The following is a 22,494-nucleotide window of genomic DNA, read 5'->3' as shown; positions in this document are numbered from 1 at the left end:
TTCTTAACAACCAGCAAGTCTTTTGACAATAAGCAAAATTTTTCCTAATGCATACGATAGGACTCAAACACAGGACCAAACAAAATAAAGATGCTTAACCAGTGAACTAGCAGGCTTATTCTTGACACAGATTTACATAGATGTTGTTTTAAAATAATAAAAATTTTAACGATGCAACTCAAACTCCAGACCATAAACACAATAGCATAACACAAAACCACAGATACATAGATTTAATTACTGCAGAATCTCACAATTAAATTCTTAAATTTTGGGGCGTTACATAATTTGGTTTCCAAACTCATGAAAGATCGAGTTGTCGTGGAAGTATTTCCAAACATTGTTAAGCATGATAAAGTAAATTGAATTTATTAATATAATTATCCTAGCCCGTTTAATGTTTATTGTTTTCTTGCTAAAGCCATTCATTCATACATTTAGGTAAATTGCATCTAGATTAGAATTGCATAGGGATCAATCTTTGTATCTAATTAATTTTACTTAGTTTAATCATCACCATCAAAATTATTGAGTTTTTACATCAAATTTTTAATTATAATTTTGCAATTAACCGGTTAAGCTTATACAGTCCTTGTGGAGATGATAACTCATTTTACTTACTTATTACTTGAATGACTGTGTACATTTGCACAAACCCCGTTACAAGCTTTTGACGTCGTTGCCGAGGGTTGTTGCCTTAATCATTTTTGTGAAATTATTCTTTCTAATTTGGTTTTTATTTTATTTTTAATTAATTTCTAACTTGAATAATTAATTCTTTAATTTTTCATTTATTATTATTATTATTATTATTATTATTATATTCTTTATGTTTTAGTTTTTTTTGTGATTTTCTTTTCAAATCATTATGAGCATAGATCGAATCATCGATTTACTCCCTGTAGGCTCTGAAATCGAATGGGCTTTTAGACAAAGAAGACAAGAAAGATTAGCCAATGGGCAAGCCGCAAAAATAGACCTTGAGAATAAAAATGATGTTCAAGGGAATAAAGCCGCTAATCTCGAAATCCAATCCTTATTAATGATGATAAGGATCAACCCATTAGACCGTATGTCGTGCCACTTCTTAACAAACTAAATTCGGGAATTAGGAGGCTAGAGATTGAAGTACTGTAGTTTGAATTGAAGCCTATGATATTTTAGATGCTTCAAACAATAGGCCAATTCAGTGGAATGCCTACAAAAGATCCACATTTGAACCTTCAATTATTTATGGAGGTGAGCGATTCCTTCAAGATAGTCGGTGTAACTAAAGACGTATTGAGGTTGAAGTTGTTTCCATACTTGTTGGGAGATCGAGCACGAGCACGAGCATGGCTTAATTCATTGCCATCCAACTCAATTTCTACTTGGCAAGAATTAGTTGAATGCTTTCTGGTAAAGTATTTCCCATTTAGCAAAAATTCTAAGTTGCGGAATGAGATCACCACTTTTCAACAATTGAATGACGAGTCCTTATACGAGGCATGAGAAAGATTCAATGAGTTACTATGTAGATGCCCTCATCATGGAATTCCACATTGCATCTAGTCAGAGACGTTTTATAATGGTCTCAATGCACACACAAGGTTGGTGGTAGATGCTTCTGTAAATGATGCTCTATTATCGAATACATGAATACATGAAATAGCCGGAATACATGAAATTACCAGTGGTCGACAAATCAAGCAGCTTCGAGAAGATGAGTAGTCGGAATACATGAAATAGATGCCCTTACTTCACTCTTAGCTCAAGTATCATCTATCTCTTCAATGTTGAAACAGGTTACTACTAACAATTTAAATCATGTTGCAGTTCAACCACCAATCCACTACCAAGGAAGTGGACCAAACAACACTTACATGCAACTTTGATCAAATCAAACTCTTGGTTTTAATCAACAAGCTCAAAAACCACCGCAACTTGAACCTTCAAATAATTTGGAGAACTTGTTAAAGGCATACATTGTTAAAAAAGATGCCTTGATTCCAGGCCAAGCAACAACATTAGGGAATTTGGAAAATCAAGTGGGACAATTAGTTAATAAGCTTAGAAGCAAACCCCAAGGTGATGTACCAAGCAACATATAAAATCCTCTACCACCTGAGTCTTCTAATCTTGAGAACTTATTAAGAGCATACATGGTGAAGAATGATGCAACTTTGAGAAATTTGGAGAACCAGATGGAAAAACTAGCCAACGAACTTTGAAATAGACCACAAAGAGCTTTGCCTAGTGAAATGGAGAACCTAAGAAAATTGAGAAAAGAGAATTTCAAAAATGGTCAATTTCTGAAATGGAAGGAATTTTGAACCCAATGAGTTTGAGGTTGAAGATGAACCTCCTTACAAAGAGGAAAATCAACCAACAGTTGAAACTCCTGCACAAGAGAAGCCAAATTCTACAAATTGAAAAAAAGGAAAAATCTAAACTAGAGAATTCTTTAAGCTAACCTCTTTGTTAGATGAAGATATATTACCTTGAAAGAGCTATCCAATCCAAGCCAAAGTTTCATAACCTCCATATCCTCAAAGACTCCGGCAACATAAACATGATACTCAATTTAAGAGATTGTTGGATGTGTTGAAACAACTACGTATCAACATCCTGTTGGTAGAAGCTTTGGAGCAAATGTCGAATTATGCGAAAGCTATGAAGAAATTTCTATCTAAGAAGAAAAGGTTAGGGGAATTTGAAACTGTAGCCCCGACTACAGAATGTAGCCTATTTTTTCAGAATAAGTTGCCTCCTAAGTTAAATGATCTAGGAAGTTTTATCATACGTTGTAATATTGGAGAATCCTATTGTGGTAAGGATTTGTGTGATTTGGGATCGAGTATCAACTTAATGTCTATGTTTGTCTTTAGATGATTAAGTATTGGTAAGGCCAGACCGACTACAATTACACACTAATTGGCGAGTCGATTTTTGGCATACCCAGAAGGAAAAATCGAGGATGTCTTGGTACGTGTTGATAAACTCATATTTCCTACTGACTTTAGTGTCTTAGATTTTGAAGCAGATAAAAAAGTACCAATCATCCTTGGAAGGCCTTTCCTAAAAATTGGTAGGAAGAGAATTGATGTACAGAAAGGTGAACTCACCATGTAAGTTCAAGATGAACAAGTAACCTTTAATATACTCAAGGCCCTAGGTTCTCCTGATGAGGTTAAAGATTGTTTTACCGTTTCTATGGAAGATCCATTGGATGGGAGTGAAAAAGTGTGTTGTGGGAGACAAAGTTGACATCTACTTTCCCCACTTGATTCCAGAATTATGCCATAAGAGGAAGGTGGTTATAGACACGATGGAGCAATCACACAAGCCCGTACGAAGCATCATTGGTGATTCCATGCTTCATCAGTTCCAAGACCTTCACCGAGAACAAATAATGGACTAGAACCAATGAAGGAAATATAAGATGGACATTCCACCTTCTCATCTGAAGAAAGCGTTCACTAAAATTTCATCTAGAGGTTTCGAAAAGCAACTTGAGAAGTTGTTTGGGGAAGTTTGATACACTAATCGAAGGTTGGACGCAATGTAAATTTTAGTGGACGAATTCATGGAAAGCTAGGGGAAAGATCCTATTCAGTGGCCGATGAGGTCTGATGGTAAAGCTACGGAGGAGGAGGAAGCCAACGAGGAGGAGAGAAAAAAGGAAAAAGCTAACGACAACGTGATGATAAAAGATGATGACATGGCACTGTACCGTGATGACTTCAATGATTTGTTTGCATCTAAGCAACCATCCATAGGGAGGCCCATTATCCGGGAATTGACCAACCAACCAACCAGATTTTCATATAAGAAGTCGATTGTGAAAGGAAAAAGGAAAGGATCAACAAGACTGAGTGAGGGCCCGTGAGGAGATTGGACATTGTTACATTACTTTAATTTCGTTTTGATTTATTTGTGTAGCGTGTAAACTATTAAACTATTCCATTTTTCAAACTTCTTTTTTGTTTTTATATTTCCTATTTTGTTGGTTATTTTTTGTGTTTTTGTGTGTGTTTTTTCACTACAGCCACTCATCCCAAAAGCTACACAATAGTATTGAGCTTTAATGAAGAGGTAGACGATCTGAGCTAGTCTAACGCTCATTCTAGGGACATCTAGTAATCTCTTATCTTTTATTTTGCACACACATTGGGGACAATGTGTAGTTTAAGTGTTTGTGTTTGGAAGGTACACATAGTTTTAGTATGCTTTCTTTTGTTTTTCTTGTGTCTGCTTATTTTAGTTTTTACGTATTTTCGTCAAAAATTTCAAAAACATTTTGCTTTATTTCTTTACATTTTGTTGTCGAATGTATGGTGCTTGAACGTGCATTGAATGACGTTAATGAACGGTGGTATGGTATTGTGGATTGAGTTCTTTAAATGTATAAATTCCTAGTTCGATTTCTGCAATCAACCCATTTAGAGATGGCAGTGTCAAGGTTCAATATTGAAAAGTTCAACGAAATTGCAAATTTCAACTTGTGGCAAGTTTGGATGACGACAGTACTAGTTTAGAACAGTCTAAAAAAGGTCGTTACAGGGAAGAAGTCCGCATATATGGATCAACTAGAATGGGAAACAACTCAATGAAAAAGCTCTAACCGCTATTAAATTATACCTGACGAATATTGTGTTACAATATGTTTTAATAGAGAAAAAAATAACTGCATTATGAAAGAAAATAGATGCCTTATATATGATGAAATCTCTAGCCAATAGGTTAGTATTAAAGTAACATCTCTACATGTTTAGAATGGCTGAAGGTGAGTCCATTAGAACTCATATTAGTGAGTTTGTTACCCTTCTTAATGACTTAAAAAATATCGAAGTGGATATTAGTGACGAGGATCAAGCTATGTTGTTGTTATGCTCTTTGCCTTCCTCTTACAAAACTTTTAGGGATACTCTAATTTATGGGAGAGATCATCTTTCGTCCGAATATGTGAAGGGGAGTCTTCTGAGCAAGGATAAACTTAACGATGAGTTAGGCTCAAACAAAAAACTAGACGAGTAAGCCTCAGTTCTAGTTGCAAGAGGAAGACAACTAACGAGAAAGACAAATCAAAATAGGTCTAAAGTAAGGTCCAAATCTAGAAATCATGAAAAATATTATGGCTATTGTAAAAATATGGGCCACGTTAAGAAAGAATGTTGGAAACTTAAAAATAACATCAAAAGAGATGCTGAAACCGATAAGAAAGATAAGCAGAAAGTCGTAGTTGTTGATGCTAGTGTAATCGTGGACAAAGTTGATGATTTGTTATTGGTGTGAACGAGCAAAAGCACTCATCTTACGTCTGAATGGATCTTAGATTCAGGGTGCTCCTATCACTTGTGTCTCAATAGGGAATGGTTCTCCACGTATAATTCAGTTAAAGGTGGAGTAGTGTTGATGGGTGGTAACTCTCCATATAAAATATCTTGAATAAAAATAGTACAAATTAGGAAGCACGATGGAATTATTCGTACGTTGTCAGATGTCAGGTATGTTCCTGATTTAAAGAAAAATCTTATGTCAATTTTAGATTTTAATTTTTGTAGGATAGTCATTGATTCAAATGGCTTAAAAGTTTATCATGGGGCACTTGTTGTGATGCGGGTATAGAAAAAGGGTAGTCTATACATTCTACAAGGGTCAATGATTACTTGTACAACTATGATTACCGAAGAAAAGCTGAAATAGCCACCACGTCACGACAAGAATCAACTTGACATCACGACGACACAATGTGACTCTCTCTCCATAAATTCCGATTCAACAAAACTGTGGCACATGTGACTGGGTTTATATAAGTTAGAAAGGTGCAATAGAGGTCTTCTAAAAAACACTAGAGTTGGTAAATTAGGTTTCTTGGAGAATTGTGTTTTCGGGAAACAAACCTGAGCAAGTTTCAATTCACTTCATTCTTATTTATGGGGTCCATCTTTTGACATCTCAAAAGGAGGTAATAAATATTTCCTAACTTTTATTGATGATCACTCTAGAAAAGTTTGGGTTTATTTCTTGAAACAAAAAAGTGAAGTCTTCGAAATCTTCAAATAGTGGAAGACTTTTAGAAAAACAAAAAGGAAAATCTATGAAGTGGTTGAGATTGGATAATGGTCTTGAGTTCTATTCATCAGAGTTTCATGATTTTTGCAAACAAGAAGGAATTGAAAGACATCAAACCTTCGTTGGAGCTCCGCATCAGAATGGAGTTGTAAAAAGAATGAACAGAACCTTGCTAGAAAAGGCTAGATGCATGCTTGTCTAATGCAGGCTTAGGGAAGGAATTTTGGGTTGAAGCCTTAAACCTAACAAGTTATTTAGTAAATCGATCTTCTCATTGAGCATTGAACGGTAAAGTTCTAGACGAGATATGGTCAGGTAATCCTCCCAATTATTCTAATATTATAATTTTTGGTTGTCTTGGTTATGCTAAAGTTAGCAAGGGAAAGCTCAAACCAAGGGTCGTTATATGCATCTTTCTAGGATACTCGAAAGGTACAAAAGGTTTTAAGTTAAAGTGTTCGGAATCCAACAAAATAATTGTTAGTAGAAATGTTACGTTTGATAAATCTGCCAAATTTTGACCCAAAAAGGGGACTTCTACTTTTAAAGACACAGCAAATCTGAGTGTCTCAAGCATTGTAGAGTCAAAACCCAAATTAAGGGGGCGACGTCCAGACAAGACAATTCCCAACATCGTAATGACACGATGAACAAATGTATGATGGAACACCCTATACCCGATCTTGTTGCCTGATCCTAGCTATAAGATATTACAACGATTAAGCTTTAACACCATTCACAATTTTAATAAAAAAATAATTAAATAATTCATTTATAATAATTTTCATGCTATTTAATCAAAATAGGACCTAATTCGAGCTTACAAAAATTCAAAACAAACTGGGAATAATTTAGGATTTATGAAACTTTTAAAAAGTTTTAAGTAAAAAGTGAAAACAGATGTCACACAGCTGTGTGGCTAGGCCATGTGACACGGCTCAGCCTGTGTGGCTCAAGAACATGGCCATGTGGCCAAACCGTGTAACTCACTGTTCCCGTATAACTCAGGGTCCGACCACGTCACCAAGCTATGTAACTCTATCAAGCCGTGTGGAGAAGCGTGCATCAAAAATCAAAGAAGCCACATGGTGGTGTCATGACACCGTGTGGGACACATGGCAGTATGGCAGACCGTGAGTGCCCAAAATACCTTTAAACACAAGCTAATTTACCTACAGTTTCTGAGACACCAAGCCATGCATTTACTACCACATTTGCCTATTCAAAAATGTATCAAAACATAACAAAATATACTAATTCACATTCAACCTATGTCCTTAACCAATATGCCCTCATTGGCACCACATTTCAATATAAACAAAGACCAACAAATTATTCTTATTCAATCACCAAATGAATTCCAAATGACGTATGCCGTAAAAAACCATTTATACCAAACTTTCTAATGCTAATATATCCTAACCGAAGAGTTCCAAAAGATTACCAAAACAAAATAATCATTTCAACAGCAAATCTCCAAGGAATACATCAAATGACAAATTACCATTTCAAGATACCAAATACCAAAATCAAGTTTACCATTTAAATGGCAAAAATCACTATCTCACAAAATAGGATCAATATGATATACCTAATTAGTTCTACCACATTCATCACAACTTGATCTTGGAATATGAAAATTACCATTATATACCAACTTTAGCCACATTAAAAAACCAACTAGAACTTTAAACTCATCAACTTTAAAACCCTATATACATGCCACAAAATCAAAAATAACAAATCAAAAACTTCCCAAATAGGAGTTTGATAGTGTGAGCCTTGAAGTTGATCCGTCCAACCTGTTCCGCAACGTTAACGATAGTAAACAAAAACAAACCAAGTAAGCTTAAATAGCTTAGTAAGTTCGTAGCTAAAATTCAAATAAACTTACCTTAATTAAACATTTGAAAACTAAAAAACTTAGATTAATCAAACCTATCAATCATTTACAAAAATACATAGAATTAATGTTGAAAATAGTTCATCATATATTTCATTCTCCTCAGTGGTTCAATCAAAATCATTCATATATGTATATATCGACATTTCATTACATCAATACCATAATGAAACATTCTTGCATGATCATTCTTTGATATAAACCTACTATTGAATAAACATCGGAAATGTCCAATCAATTTAACATCAATGACAATTTTTTAACTATAGTAACATCAGTAGGATACTCAGGTAACCGTGTCACACCAAAGAGCATCGAAATGCTAACAAAGGTACCAAAGTGCAAACCCGTACAAGCGTGTGTTCAAACCCTATTGACATGTCAATCGTAGCCAAACCATTTACTATGTTCAAACAGGCATTTAAACAGAGTCTATCACATTTAATAATTCATAAGCACTTCCAGAAATACATTCGTACACAAATTTCCAAACAACTAAGTTCATTTCAAAATCATAAAATCATATTTCCCAAATGTTCAACAACTACTAAATATTCACTCTCTCACCTATAATTAATTTCAATAATTTAAAATTCCAATTTATTATCAAAACTAACCTAAAAACAATTGAATCAAATTACAAGAGCACAAATTAACATAAATATATATACTATGAACTTACCTAGTATATTCACTATCGAGTAGATTTGTAGGACTAATCTACGATTTTCCCTTTTCCCGATTATCATCCGTATGGTTTAATTCTTAATCTATATAATGATTAAATTCCTTTATCAAATTCAAGTGCACTTCAAATTCATTTCTATGCACATGACCTATAAATTTCATTTTATAAAATTTCCTAAACTTTCACACTTAATCCCAATATATTCAAACCAAATTCAATATCATTCCAAATCAGCTTTCAAATACATGAAATTTTTCTAAATTTACAAGCTAAGTTTTACTTATTTTATATTAGTCCCTAAACTTAAAATTAATAAAATTCCTTTACAAAATAGTCCTAAACAACAACCAAGTTCACAAACTCATCATTTAATCACAAGAACACTTAGAATTCATTAATGGAATGTTTCAAAAACCTTTAATAGTTTTACAAAATAGTCTTTAGGTTAGCTACGTTAAGCTACAATGATCTCTAAAACATAAAATTTACTAAAAATGAAATTGAAAATGCTTGCCATGCATGAATTTTGGACTTGGTCAAACCTTAGGTATTTAACAATGGAGTTTTTGGCTTTTCTTTTGTTCAATTTTGGTGGTGGGAAGAAGATATTGATTTACTTATTTTGCCTTAATTAACAATTACATAAAAAAACCATGCATGGGTAAACCATCCACTAACTTTAGAAATGGCTTAATTTCCATTTAAATCAACCCCATTTTACTTTTTATAATCAATTAGCACTTAAACACTAATAACGATTAAATTTTACAGTTTTTACAATTTAGTCTTTTTTATTTAATTAACTAATCGAACATCAGAACTATTGTACCAAACTTCAATATCTTTATAAATATTTAATAAAAATATTTACGAGCTTGGTTTACAAAAATGAGGTCACGGTACCTCATTTCCAAAACCACTTGACTTTAAGGACAAATAATATTAATTATGGACTCTTTATTCAGATTTGTGGTCCCAAAACCACTATTTTTGACACCACTAAAATTGAGTTGTTACATCTCGTCCCAACAAAGACTCACACGACATCACAACGACATGAAAAAAATTTGATTCCTGCAAGATTAAAGCTATTTTAGATCTATTGGGGCTCCATTTGACCCTTAGTTTTACCATCTTAGTTAACAAATTATAAGTTGCCTCATTACAGGAAAAGGCGAGAAATCCCACCACCATAGAAATATTGTGAAGGAAACCTAGTGGCTTATGCTCTAAGTGTTGCTGAGAGCATTGGTTCAACCGATCCTTCGTGTTATTATGAGGTAGTTCAAGCCTCTAGTTCTAGTAAATGGCTCATTGCAATGAAAGAAGAGCGAAAATCACTTCAAAAGAATGAGACTTGGAGGCTAGTTAAACTACCTATTGGTAAAAGAAGAGCTGAAATCATTGGTTACAAATGGTTGTTTAAAAGGAAGGTTCAAAGTTTGATCTTTTCTTGGACTTGGTAAGTATCTGACGAAAAATCAGTTAAGCCTGTAACAGGGCTTGGCAAGAGAGTTGGTCCAAATACGAGTCAAGGTGGAGATTTGTGGGAGAATGCCTCTTATGTTGACCAAATTTTATTTTGGCTTTTCTTCTCCAGTTAAACTTTGTTTTCAATTTCCCACTTAAACTTTGATTAACCTAGAGTTCTTGTAGTCATATATGTGTAACGCTTAGGTTTGTGCAAGTGTACATAGTCGTTATCAATTAATAAGTAAGTATCGAGTTATCATCTCTATAAGGATTGTATTTGTGCTAAGTCACTTAATTTGTAAAATTATATTAACAATTTGGTAAATAAAAACACAATATAGTTGAGAAGTGGTGATTAAAATATATTAAACTAAATGCAATGATCCCTAATGTCAATTATCCTAAGAATGCAAACCATATGATTGAAATAGATTTTAGCAAAATTAAACACAATTTGCAACAATTATAACATAAATAAACTAGGACAATTACTTTAATTAAACTCAATTTATTATCAACATGCTTAATAACATTCGGAAAAACATTCCATGACAACTCGATCTTTCATGAGTTTGGAAACTACATTAGGTCCTTTCGAAATCCTTTACTTAGTAAATATGCATTTTACTGATCCTTATTTAGAAAGGGTTTCTTAGCATTCGTGCGAGGTAACAGGGATGTGTTAGGTTTGAAACAATTTAATCGCACAAATCTAAAAACTATGTAGATAACAAAGCTTCGTTAGAGTTGTTATGCAACCTACAATTTAATCGTGTTACGATCTAAATTGAGTATGCACATTTCAATTATGCGTTCATTAGCCGTCATCTGGTTAGGATCGCTCAGCTAATTCAGGTGCATTTCTATCACGTATGGACGAAATACAGACTTGATTTTAATTGAAAACATGATCGATTGAGGCACAAACATTATAAGCATTAATCAAATAAATATTATTTAATCAAATCAATCATCCTAGCTTAAATAAAATTAAGCTAAAATTGTTGTAAACAGGAACAAAGAACACATAGCAAACATCTTTATATTAAGTTAAAGAAAAGAAAGATTAAACCCAATTTAGAGTGGCTGTCACCCAAGACTCTGACTGACGAGACTCCTTCGTTCATTTGCTTTGCTCCTTTGCTGATAGTTCTCAAGGTGGCCGACCAAGGGTTCTTTAAGAGACTTAATTACTAAAATCTCTATGAAGAGATGATGCTAGGCGTGGGAATGGAAAAGGCTAAGAGAAAAAGAGAGAATGATGCTTGATGGATGCTTGAGGGATGATGAATGAAGGAATGAGAAGGTCTTATTTATAGGTGAGGAGAGAGAGATAGTTTGCTAAAAATAGGAGTTTCCATCTTTTGAAGCATTTTCCATGGGTGGCTAGCCATAATTTTAGTAAGTTGAGCTGATTTTTCCTTAATTTTTGGTCAATTTGAGTGCCACAACAACTCAGGACTGAGACTCGGTCAAGTGCAAATCTTCAGGTAAATCTCTAATTTCTTGAACTCTTCAAGGACCTTGTGCAATTAGACCAAAACGTGGTTTCTGGACAGCCATGTGCAACTGAATATTGGGTTGACGTGGTCTCTAATTTGGACGATTTTGTAATCCAGCAAAGCTATCAGACCTATCTAAAATAAATCAACAAGTTAGAGGACCAAAGAATTAAATTTATCCAATTTAATTAATTAATTAAAAACCAAATTATTAATGAAATATTTTAAAATGAATTATTAAATATAATTTTATATTTTATTGTTTAATTTAATCATGCATGACCCACTTTATGTCTTGAAAAATATAATATATTCAAATTACTATAAAATAAGCCATTTATTGCATGAAAACTATATAATAAAGCATAAAATCACATTTTAATAATTTATGTGTCCTAATTTCATATTTTCACATATTTCATTAATTTATTAAACAATTACTTAGTTTTAACAACGTATTTAAGTAAAAAGGTGATAAATTACATAGGAAAAATCCTATATATTTTCCGTTTACACACCCCCAAAATTAAATCATTGCTCGTCCCGAGTAATGTTTATGCACAGCAAAAGGTCTTGCTAAGGCAAAATTGGTAATTGTGTAAGCAGCATCATCTTTGTCCGATAATCATGCATTAATAACTTCATGCTTATCGATCTTCTTTATTAACAAGTAATTCATATGCAAACATTCCTTAAGATTATACTAAGCTTCAAAATATGCCAACACGAATCATAGTTTGTATGTATGTCACAGCCATAGATAGCATTCTTCATTCAACATAATTTCCTATCAATCAAGTAAACAATCACAAGGCTTATTTATGATCTTCATATGTTGAACTTAGGATTCCTCTCCACTAATGTAGGTGACATAATCATCAAATCAACAGGTCTTTTATAAGGTTTTAATGGGGCTCAATTAAAGGTAGGGATTTTAAGAGATGGGACATTTCGGCTTAAAAATCTTAACCTTTAACTCTGTCTTAGTTTTCTCGTAATACAACCTTTTTCTTTGAGTGAACCTTTGGAACACCCCCAAATTTATTTTGAACTCGAACTCATACATTTTTATTTTTTTTTCAAAGACTGAGCGAACTTTTCTTCGCTTTTTTTTAAGCATGAGCACATACATCTTTATGAAAATTTCCTCATATGTTGATTCCAAAGAAAACTTTAGTTAAGATAGGTGCACAAATTTAGGATAGCTTTAAAAAGATGATAATTGGCTTATAATATAGGCTCATTGCAAAAAAAAGGTCTTTAAGCTCAAAATTACAGTTTTAAGGGTCTAATATCATAGGTTTGGCTTGAAAAGGCTCAAACGATCCAAAGAAATAGTGCCTATATCATTTAAGATTTTTATGTCCCCTAGAATTTTGCCTCAAGTAAGTCAATTCTAAAGATATAAACCTTCATGCATGTTTAATCTCAAAAGAACTAAGTTTTCATGGAAAACATTACTAAGGCTAAGATCATAAAAGCATTCCATTCTTCATGATAACATACTTTCACTTAGATAAAATCATCATTCATACTTGCATACAAACTATCTCAGTAACAATAATATCTCTAAACATTCATTTATTAAAACAAACTTATGAAAGAAATGATAAAAACATACTTATGGAAGAAATGATTAAAACATACTTGAAAAATTTAAAAGTTTGAGTAATTTATTTGCCTTACCCCCTTTAAAAACAAGCAATGTCCTCATTGCAAGAACAAAGTAATAAATAAAACTGAACACTAGGTAGGGTTGTAAAGAAAGAGAGGTGAGTCATTAAGACTGCTTAAGTGCCAAGTCTTCCCTAATAACCCAATCCTAGACATGTTCATTCCCATCACCACATCACTTAGTCTTATTCTTTCTAAAGAAGTGCTAAGTTTGCTCATGCTTGCTATGTTTTATTTTGCAAAAATAATTAAATAAATAATAGGACAAGAATCCCCCCTTTTATTTTTCTGACTTATTCCCCTTGTCTTCTTTAGCTCCATCTCCGCTTCCATTGTCAGTATCTTTCGTCCATGTCTCAAAGATAGCACCTGGAGACTCAGGAACAAAAGTATTAGAGATATTCTTAAAAGTATTTCGAATTGAGTCATCTCTAATTTTCGCACATTTCTAGTAAGTTTGTTGTTGATTGTGTATGAACTTGCACATATCCATCAAAATTGAAAACTCCGATTTCCTTACAGTACTTGCAGAATTCAGCATAGGAATTGTATATTCAGGTTCAACAGTTAGCTTGACTGGTTCTTCTTCTAGCTCAACCTTTGGTTTAGGAATGTTCGGTTCCTTATCAGATTCTTCCTCTTTAGTGTCTGTGACTGAATTAGCTTCAGTTTCAGTTCCATCTGTTGACTCTTCTGTATCCGGCTCAGTTGGCTCTTCTTGCTTGGCTTGATTCAGTTCATGTACCCTCTCTACTAATCTTTCAAGATCATAATTTGTAATGCATCCTTGAACATATCGTCCCTTCAATTTTGCTTGTGTTTTAACACGGTCCTTTAAGCAAAGTGAAGTGATTAATGATGGGAAATAAGCACTTACTGCCTTCTTTTTAGCATAATCATGAATCTCCTTGAGGATAATTTTCCCAACATTAATGAACTTTTCTGCCAAAATTGCATATAACAAAAGCATCCGTTCCATCGAGATAGGCATAAAATTGTAGCGAACGAAATAAAACCATACCTTTGGTACTGATTTTAAGTATTCTCTTCGACAAGAATAGCTCCTGTAACAGCCCGATTTTGACCCTAACCGGACAAAGTGGTTTTGGGACCACAAATTTAAGTCTGAAAAATATTTTAAAATTATTTATGGTATTTTCAGTATTTGAATTACTATGTGTGAAAATTTCGTATGAAAATTTGATTGTTTGAGTGCTAAATTTAATAAAAAGGGCTTAATCGCGTAAAATAAAAATTTAGGGTTTTAATTTAAAAGCATCTATTTGTGGTTGTCTTATTAATTAGGAGGCTTAAAAGTGCAATTAACCCACTATATAGATAGTGGATGGTTATGGACTAAATTAACCTTAATGTTTATATATTATATATTTAGAAACCAAGGTTAATTAAGTAAATGGCTAAATATTAATATATATGTTAATTAAAACATAAAAATTACATTAGCCTTCATATTCTGTAGCCGAAAATAGGAGAAGAAAAATCCATGGAAGCTTTGAAAGGTTCGGCTATGTTCATCAAAAATTTGAGGTTCATTTTTGTTCAGTTTTTGAAATTTTTTACGTTTTTAAGATCGTTGCTTTGTGTACTATAAGACCCATGCTTTAATTTTAGAATTTGGTGTTGATTTTGTGTTATGCCATTGATGAATGCTTGAGCTTTTTGTTAGTTAATGATGAAATATGAAAGATATGTGAAATTGAGTAATTAGGACTAAATTGTGAAATTAAATTTTTGGGGGACTAAAATGTGAAATAAATGAAATGTGTGGACTTGTAGGAGTACTAGGAATATTTGGCCCTTATATAGTGTGGGCAAATTTTGTGTATTTTGTGTTTTATGCAATAGGGACTAAATTGCAAAAAGTGTAAATGTTCAGGGCAAAATGGTAATTTTTCCATTTTTGTGTTTTTGGACTAAATTGAATGTAATAATATTTAAAATAGCTCATTTTGAATATATTTAGATCAAGAACCAAAGAAATCAGAATTGGATCGGGGAAAAGCTAAAGTCATCGACTAATTGTCCGGTTTCGATTTTTACCGTCCGAGGTAAGTCTATTAGCTATTTAATGTTATTAAATCAGTATGTATGTATGTATGTATGTCTATTGTATTTTTGTTGAGGTATAAATAAAAGTAATTTTATTGAATAAATTGAAGTATAAATGGTATATATGTATATACCATGTTCGAATATATAGGTATGTACTTATATAAATATTTGAATTAAGTTAAAGTATGAATGGTATATAGATATATATATATATATAATGTTCGAATATTTATATAGGTATCTATATGTATATGTTCTTAAATTTAGTTGATTGTGTGAGGGTTATATATGTATACACAAGGTTCGAATACATATATGTATATACATGTATAAATTCTTGGTTTAATTAAAGGTATGTATATTGTAATTGTATAGGTAATTTGAATAAGTATGTATATGTGGGTTGGAATGTATATGAAAATACTTGAATAAATCTTGAATATATTTTAAGGTATGAATGTTAAGTATGCATGTGGACTTTTGAATATGTATGAATATACATGTATATGTTTTATATTGAACTTAGGTATGAAATTAAATATATATATGTTATTTTCGAATAAGCGTGTATATATACATGTAAATTTCTTGTTTGAATTTAGTTAGGTAATTATATATATACATGAATAAATTATGAACTTAGATAAAGACAAGAATGTGTATATATATACATATAGATTCCAATATAAATGTATATACATGTATGAGTTTATGATTTTAGCTAAAGGTATAAATGTTAAATACGTACATGGGAGTTCTAGTATGTCTATATGTATATTCGTATATAGGTTCTTGGATTGAATTAAAGATATAAAATCTTATATTTTTATATGTGAGGTTTGATTATATATAAATGTTTATAAATTTATAAATACTTGAATTGAATTGAAAGTATGATTTGTAAACTCTTTTATGATTGAACTTGTACTACAACGAACATGTGTTTGCTATTAAGAATTTTTCGAGGAATTATTTTGTGTATGTGAAATTGAGATTTCAGGCTTAACGCCTAGCAAGCTTATTGACAGTGAAACAATATCAGACTTTACGTCTAGCAGGCTTAATGCCGGTGAAATAATTTCAGACTTTACGTCTAGCAGGCTTAATTCCAGTGAAACAATATCAGACTTTACGTCTAGCAGGCTTAATGCCAGTGAAACATTTCAGATTATATGTCTAGCAGGCTAAGTGTCGGTGTACTGAATCATGCTTTAAGCCTAGCAGGCTAAGTGCCAGTGAATCTGTTTAAAGTATGTGATTAAGTGTACAGTTATATGATTTTGGCTATCTTTAATTGATGAGCATATATATATTCGGTTAAGTGTGTTTAATGAATATGTATATATTCGATCTATGCATTTGTAAAATATACATATATGCTTTCGGTTTATGCAGTTGATAAATGTATACGTATAAATATTCGGTATATGTATTTGATAAGTATCTACATATGAAATTGAGATGTATATACCTTTGTTTATAAGTATTTGATGGAGATGAATGCATTCGGTCATATGTATTATATTTGTATTTGGTTATAAGTTTATCATGAGTATACATACACAATCGAATATGATATGTATTTAACATATATATATGCTCGGTTATATACATTCGATTGTAATGTTGTTTGATATAAATATACATATATTCAGTTGAACGCATTCGATAGGTACACATATTTGACTATAAATAAAATGCTCGAGTACAACAAATGTATAAATATTAGTTATATGTGTTAATTGCAATCTCAGTGAATTAAATTTAAAAGTTATATTATATATATATATATATATGTTTAGTTATGCTATAGACTTACTAAGCTATAAAAAGCTTACTTTGTTTGTTTATGTCTTTCCGTTTTATAGACTTAAAAATTAAGTTTCAAGCTCGGGGATCGTCAACAAGATCATCACTCTATCTACTGTCTCGGTATTAAATGTTTAAATTCTAACTATGGCATGTACATACTAGATAAATGTTTTGAAGGTCATAATTTGTTATATTGTATATGAATTTAATAGCCATACGAAAATGGTTTATTTCCTTATGGATTTGGTAGTTTGTAATGTCTTTGTTTTGCTTCAAATGGTTAAAAGTGAAGCTTAAAATTTTGCATGTTTAATATTAGACCTAGCTTATCATATGTAACTGTTATAATTGTTGAACTTTAATGAATGTCTATTCTGAGTTGTGTTTTGATTAGTAATGCCTCTTAACCCTAATTCGGCGACGGATATGGGTTAAGGGTGTTACAGCTCTCATACTTTCTTATAATCCATTAGGATCCCAGATTTGTCACAACATCAAGCACTTGTTAAAGAAAATCCCAATTGATATTGTTCATCATAGGGTAGTACTCATCTTCTTCAACATCAGGTAAATTAAAAAAAATCATTGATGGACTTAGAAGTAAGAGGTACCTTTTTCTTTCGAATGATGACTTCAGTAGTATCTTGCGTATTCACTAGCATAGAATTCTCAAACAAGTTCATCATTGGGAAGTGAACGAGCATCACAAAATCGTTCCCACTTGAGAGCATTGATTTTCTTTCTAATCGATATAGGAACAACCATCAAACCTTTTTTCGACATCATAGGTTGATGCTTGAAGATTGAATCAAATCTCTTTTTCACTTCTTCATCGATCAAAATCGAGTTTTTAGGAGTAGTCTTTGAAGATCTGGTTCTTTTACGAGACATGGTATCTTTTCCCAAAAATTCAGGAAAGTTTCTGTACAAAAGGGAAAAGAGAAATCGACAAAGTGAGTAAACTTGCTACGACAAAAATCTTGCAGCAACAAGAATGGTGAGACAGTGATGACGATGTGCGACAGCAACGGCAGTGCTTTGGTAATCTCTTTGCAGCAGCAATAGGGAATTCTGGAAAAAGGGAAGAGAATTAGAGTTTCTTTCGAAATTTTAGATTGACGGCACAAAAGGGAGATTTAGGAATTTTTTAGGGTGTAACAAATTGCTTTGAGGGTTATAAAAATTATTAAAATGGAAAGGGGTTTATATAGGGAAAAATTAGGGCAACATGTAGCAAAAATTTAGCTAGATTAGGGTTACTTGGGCTGCAAGCAATAGGTGTAACAGCAAGGCATGGATTTTTCCCTCCTTTTTGCTATCTTGGGCCTCAAACTCAGACTGTATCTTACTAAAAAAATTGATTAGTACTTGGGCGAAATTTGACCCCCTTTTATTAACATAAAATTTTAAATTTTAAATAGAACAAATGAAATTTAAAAATTTTAAGTCTTAATTAGAAAATTTATTCTTAATAGATTACATTAGATTAATTCCCAGGAAAGGTTGGAGGGGTCACAACGGTCCCGCTTAAGTTCCAATCTCCTTAGAAAGAATTAATTAAATGTAATAAGTTAAGAAAATAAGTTCTAATTATTTATTTATTTACAAAATGAGTTCATGAAAAATTAAGGGTCTGCTAATTTGAGCGAGGATTCAATTCGCTCAACTTCACCATCCCAGTAGTCTTTGAGACGTTGACCATTAACTTTAAACGTACCTCTGTAATTGTCGTATAATTCAATAGCTCCATAAGGATAAACTTGGTAGATGGTATAAGGTCCTTTCCATCGGGATTTAAGCTTCCCAGGAAATAACTTCAACCTTGAATTAAACAACAAAACCTTTTGACCTTCTTTAAACTCGCGAGGTTGTATATGACTATCATGCCATCTCTTTGATCTTTCTTTACATATTTTGGCATTCTTATAGGAAAAGAACCTCAACTCTTCCAGCTCATCAAGTTGTAACATCCTTATCTCACCGGCTTGTTTAAGATCAAAGTTCAACTACTTCAAAGCCCAGTGAGCTTTATTCTCCAACTCTAATGGCAAATGACATGCCTTTCCAAAGACTAACTGATAAGGATTCATTCCTAATAGAGTCTTAAATGCTATTCGATAGGCCCATAATGCATCATCTAGCCTTCGAGACCAATCTTTTCTGCTAGGGCGTACTACCTTTTCAAGGATACCTTTGATTTCGCTATTCACTTTTTCAACTTGCCCATTAGACTGGGGGTGATAGGCAGTAGCAATCTTATGCTTCACATCATATTTGTCAAGGAACCACTTAAGCCATTTGTTCACAAAGTGAGAACCTTCATCACTAATAATAGCTCTTGGTGTCCCAAATTGTATATACACGTGCTTATGTAGGAATCACATGACTACCTTAGCATCATTTGTAAGGTATGATTCAGCAACTATGATGTATTTGTTCCCATACAAAGAAGGAAGCAGGCCTAAGAAGAAGGAACAAACCTAAGAAGTCAATGCCCTATACGCGAACAATTCAATCTCTAAAATGTTTGTCAAGGGCATCTCATTCCTCCTTGATATATTTCCAGTCCTTTGGCATTTATCACAATTCTTCACATAAGAATAAGTATATTTAAATAGTGTAGGCCAAAAGAAACCTGCTTGCAAAATCTTTGTTGCAGTACGTGAACCACCAAAGTGTCCCTCACTTGGAGATGAATGGCAATGATACAAGCTCTCAGCAATCTCGCTTTCAGCTACACACTTTCAGATTATATTATCTGCACATTGTTTAAACAAAAATGGATCCTCCCAAAGATAATACCGACTATCATGAAGGAAGTTTTTCCTTTGTTGGTATGTCATTTCTCGAGGAATTATTCCACATGCAAAATAATTGGCAAAATCAGCAAACCATGGTATTTCATGAGTTCGATTTACCTCAAATATGTGTTCATCTGGGAAATTCTCGTTGATAGGCACACATGACTGAGTTACCTCATCTTGCTCCAACCTCGACAGATGATCAGTTATTTGATTTTCGACACATTTTTTGTCTTGGATCTCAAGGTCAAATTCTTGGAGTAAAAGTATCCAACGAATTAGCCTTGGTTTTGTATCTTTCCACGTGAGCAAGCATTTAATGATCGCATGGTTAGTAAATACTGTAACTTTGGTACCTATAAGATATGAGCGGAATTTTTCATAAGCAAGAACTATAGCGAAGAGTTCTTTTTCGGTTATCGTATAATTGCATTGGGCTCCCGTCAAAGTTCAACTTGCATAGTAAATAGGACGAAACACTTTATTTCTTCTTTGACTCATCACAGCTCCAATGACATAGTCACTTGCATCGCACATCAACTCAAAAGGTGAGTTCCAATCAGGTGTAACGATTATTGGGTCTGAAATTAACCGCTTCTTTAGCTCTTCAAAGCTTCCAAACATGCTTTGTTAAAATCAAACACTGTATCTTTCTCTATCAATAAACACAACAGTTTAGAAATTTTCGAGAAATCTTTGATAAACCTTCGATAAAAACCAGCATGGCCTAAGAAACTTCTGACTCCTTTCACATTCATTGGGGTCGGTAATCTTTCAATTACGTCTACCTTTGCTTTATCAACTTCAATTCCTTTCTTTGAGATCTTATGAACTAAGACAATCCCTTCCTCGACCATAAAATAACATATTTCCCAATTAAGGACAAGATTCATCACTTCGCATCTCTTTAGTAGCTTAGCCAAATTACTCAAACAGATATCATAATTGTTACTAAAAACAGAAAAATCATCCATGAAAACCTCAACAAAATTTTTAACCGTATTAGTAAATATTGCCATAATGCATCGTTGAAAAGTTGCAGGTGCATTGCATAAACCAAATGGCATTCGCCTAAAAGCAAACGTACTGTATGGACAAGTAAAGATTGTTTTATGTTGGTCTTCTGGGGCTATAACTATTTGGTTATATCCCGAATAGCCATCTAAAAAATAATAAAATTTATTACCTGCCAGTCGATCTAACATCTAATCCATAAAAGACAACGGAAAATGGTCCTTCCGAGTGGCTTTGTTCAACTTTCTGTAATCAATACAGATTCTCCAACCGGTAACAGTTCTAGTTGGAAATAACTCGTTACGCTCATTTTCAACAATCGTGATTCCACCTTTCTTCGTCATACACTGCACCAGACTTATCCACAAACTATCTTAAATAGGATAGATGATTCCTGTATCTAACCATTTGATCACTTCCTTTCTCACAACTTCTTTCATAATAGCATTGAGCCTCCTTTGCCCATCAATTCGAGCTTTTTCACCTTCTTCTAAAATGATTTTATGCATGCAAAAGAAGGGCTTATACCTCGAATATCAGCGATGGTCCAACCAATTGCTTTCTTAAATTTCTTTAGAACAGCAATTAGTTGCTTCTTTTGATCTTTCGTCAATTCCACTGAAATAATCACAGGCAAAGAAGAACAATCACCTGAATAAATGTATTTAAAATGGGAAGGAAGTACCTTTAGTTCGAGTTTATGTGGTTCTTCAATTGACAACTTTTGTTGCACAAATTCTCTAACTTCCAACTCCAACGGTTCAAACCGTGTGGATTGAATAAAATTTCCCGGATTGGCTTCAATCAAACCCATGTTTTCTTCACCTTCTTCATCCTCCAAAGGGTCAAAATCTAAGACTTTCTCCAATGGATCTTCTTCAGAATTTCTTTCCATAGAACCAAGGTTTTTATCTGTTCCATAACTAAACACTCATCTGTCGGATCAGGAAATTTCATCGCTTTAAGAATGTTAAAGGTTACTTGATCGTTTTGAACTCGCATGGTGAGTTCTCCTTTGTGCACATCAATTAATGTTCTTCCCGTGGCCAAGAAAGGTCTCCCAAGGATGATCGAAACTTCCTTATCTACTTCAAAATCTAAGACAATAAAATCAGTAGGAAAAATAAATTTATCGACTCTTACCGAAACATCCTCGACCTTTCCTTCGGGATATGCTAAAGATCGATCCGCTAGCTGAAGCGTTACAGTTGTAGGTCTTACTTCACCTATCCCTAATATATTGAAAATAGACTTAGGCATCAAGCTCATACTCGCTCCTAAGTCACACAAAGCTTTACCACAGTAAGGTTCACCAATGTTATAGGGTATAGTAAAGCTTCCTAGGTCTTTCAATTTTGGTGGCAATTTGTTCTGTAGGAATGCACTGCACTTCTTTGTCAAGGCAGCAGTCTTATACTCAGGCAGTCGTTTCTTCTTGGACAATATATCCTTCCTAAACTTCACATAATTTGGCATTTATTCTAAAGCCTCTACCAACGA

General features: G+C 33.1%; 1 non-coding gene across 1 annotated transcript; it reads right to left on the bottom strand.

Moving 5' to 3' along the window:
• Positions 1–1,429: 1,429 nt before the first annotated feature.
• LOC128032077 (small nucleolar RNA R71) lies at positions 1,430–1,535 on the bottom strand. The gene has a single exon (XR_008188207.1). It is a non-coding gene; the product is annotated as a small nucleolar RNA R71 (small nucleolar RNA).
• Between the last annotated feature and the right edge of the window lie 20,959 nt (positions 1,536–22,494).

The sequence above is a fragment of the Gossypium raimondii genome, chromosome 8 (assembly GCF_025698545.1).
Source record: "Gossypium raimondii isolate GPD5lz chromosome 8, ASM2569854v1, whole genome shotgun sequence".
NCBI lineage: Eukaryota > Viridiplantae > Streptophyta > Magnoliopsida > Malvales > Malvaceae > Gossypium > Gossypium raimondii.
Note: the sequence above shows the minus strand (reverse complement) of the source record. Positions and strands in the feature narration are given on the sequence as shown.